At 33.2% G+C, this 2,415-nt stretch overlaps 1 protein-coding gene across 1 annotated transcript in view; it reads left to right on the top strand.

Annotated features, from left to right (window-relative positions):
* The window catches only part of LOC106940678 (uncharacterized), a 7,463-nt gene extending 5,632 nt beyond the window's left edge, over positions 1-1,831 (top strand). Inside the window, exon 7 of the mRNA XM_015023483.1 lies at positions 1,173-1,831. The gene's annotated coding sequence lies outside the window, so the exon portion shown is untranslated. The remainder of the gene's footprint in view (positions 1-1,172) is intronic.
* Positions 1,832-2,415: the final 584 nt, after the last annotated feature.

The raw sequence follows: 2,415 nt of genomic DNA, 5'->3' as shown, positions 1-2,415 counted from the left end.
CTCTAATTTGACAGGATGCAGAAAACCTCAATCTCCTGATGAATTACCTGGGACCTCTTCTGGTATGACTTATTTCAATTAACCTTTCACTGGATATTTAGTAACTGATTTGAAATTTTGTATTTTTTATTTTGTTGGCCTGAAGTATTACTAATCTATTGCAGGAAAGGAAAAGGAGATTATTCCACCAACTGAAAAACCCTCAGAACCCCAAGATGGTATGGCTGTCTTCCTATTCATGGTGGTTCTTTATTTAGTGGTAAGGTTTAGAGATTCTGACTTAAGGCTCATCATAACATGTTACAAGAATTGAGTATTATCCTGAGCTTTAAAAAGCCCAGTAAGAAACATACAGAGAAGTGGTTGGGTCTGTACATTTTTAAAAAAAAATAAGGCTGAAACAATCTTACAAAGTTAGTTGCTGATTATGAACAAGTAATACACTGCTTAAACACAGAATCGACAGGACAGAATATGAATCATGACAAGCATGACCTTGTTCTGTAACAGGTAATAAAGCTTGCAGTGTAATATAAAATGAAGCTTTGAGTGATAGTTTATATTTGACACACCAGGGTTGTAGCTTCTTGATTTCTATGTGTAATAAATGCAGTGTTTCACAACTTGGTAATCAATTTAATAATAAAAAAATTGGAGAAAAATAATTTTAGGTGGATACATATTTGATTCATGTGGTGACTAAATGCACATTGAGAAATCAAATTGTCAAAGGGTTCTCTTCAATGGACACAATAAACAGAACTGGAATGTAAAACTTTATCACAAGCATACTTTTATAGCACACTCCCACATATGATTTATATTTTAAAAAGTAAAATTGTCTCTCTTGTTTGTAGATTATCCTGAAAAGGACCATCCTCAGAGAAATCAAAAATGGCCCTGGTCTCCTACAGAAATTGCAGCGGTGTTGAAACATTTTCAGAAACACATTGACACTGGGAAGCTGGCAAGTTTTGTTGAAATTCAACAATGTCAACAGGCAGAACATCCTGCATTAATAAATCGCTCACTTCAGAACATAAGAGACTTTGTTAGAAATCGTGGCGTGACTAAAAAGAAAAAAAAAAAGCTAAAAATGTCAGATAAATTTTGAGCCAAGATGCTCTAAACAAAACCTTAAGAACTTTCAAGCATTCTTTTGTTTAAAAAATTAAAAACCCCGAAGTTCACCTCTTAGGTAGTATAAACCGGTCATTGTATTAGAGATCATGTGCTGTTAAAAGTAACATTTACAGGAAAAGATGTTTTGTTTTTAAGCTTCACCTTTTTTTGGTTTTGTTTGCTTGCTTATTTTTGGAGTAGTTTTCTATAATGTGCTCTGATTTCTAAGTTGGTCCAAGATTGATGTGTGAGTAGACTCAACAAAACTTGAACTCTTAATCATTTTCAAAGTAATTCAGAAGATTTGATTTTCAGTTTGTTGAAAAGGCAAAAATTGTTCTAGTAATATGTTTGCTTAAAGGTATCACAATTTGTTTGTCTTTTTATTTCTTTTTTTTTAAGTTGAGCTTCACCTTTAGTTGAAATTAGGCACAATGCTTTTGTAGAGCTCTTTGGTGATCACTTAATTTGAAAAGACTTCAGGCTTAAAATTTGAGTAGAATAGTGTTCTTAAGACCTGCTTCAAAGAAAGATCTGTTTGCTTTTGAATATCTTTAAGTAGGATGTTTTGTTTTGTTGAGTCATGTGTATTGTGTGGTACCTAGAAGAACTTGGGTTTAAAGGTTTTAGTCAAACTGTTTTGAAAAACTAAGCTTGATAAGAGCCTGTGTTTTGGTTTGCTCCAAAAAATAAAAATTGCAAAAGACAATGTCGTTTATTTGTTCTATAGACCTATACAAATTAAAATAGACCTATACAAATTAATTTGTATAGGTAAACATTACCACATTGGTAATGAACAAGCACTATATTGCTGACCATATTTCTATTTGATTATTATTTTTTTCATATTTGGACAGATTTAGTCTGTGCCTGTGCTCATGACAAATGAACACTACCATAATTGCAGGGTGTGAATTAATCCATTTGATGTTCATTTGGGTACTTTAATATATTTTAGGGACATTCTATGAAGTCTTATTTTAAATGTCCTTGCAATTCTCATTGGTGCTTATAATGTACTGTTATGTCAGGGGCGTGGCTTATCTATCTAATTATCAATGTCCTGTTAATGTTGCATAAAGTCAGGTCATTATATTTAGAGTTCTGTAGTGTGTATACACAATTTTAACTGAGATCTTAGTTGAGTGGCTCATAAAAGATTTTTTGACACATTCAGCCGGTCTGTAGAACAAGTGGAAAGGGGTGCTCCCATAATTCACCACTGTGACTGGTACAGACAAATTGTCCTTACAGTTCACCTGCACCAGTAGGGGTGTGTGTGTGTGTGCG

The sequence above is a fragment of the Poecilia latipinna genome, unplaced genomic scaffold (genome assembly GCF_001443285.1).
Source record: "Poecilia latipinna isolate Pla-1442-1.1 unplaced genomic scaffold, P_latipinna-1.0 Scaffold3317, whole genome shotgun sequence".
Taxonomy (NCBI): domain Eukaryota; kingdom Metazoa; phylum Chordata; class Actinopteri; order Cyprinodontiformes; family Poeciliidae; genus Poecilia; species Poecilia latipinna.
The sequence above is the reverse complement of the archived record's forward strand: the minus strand, read 5'-3'. Positions and strand labels throughout refer to the sequence as shown.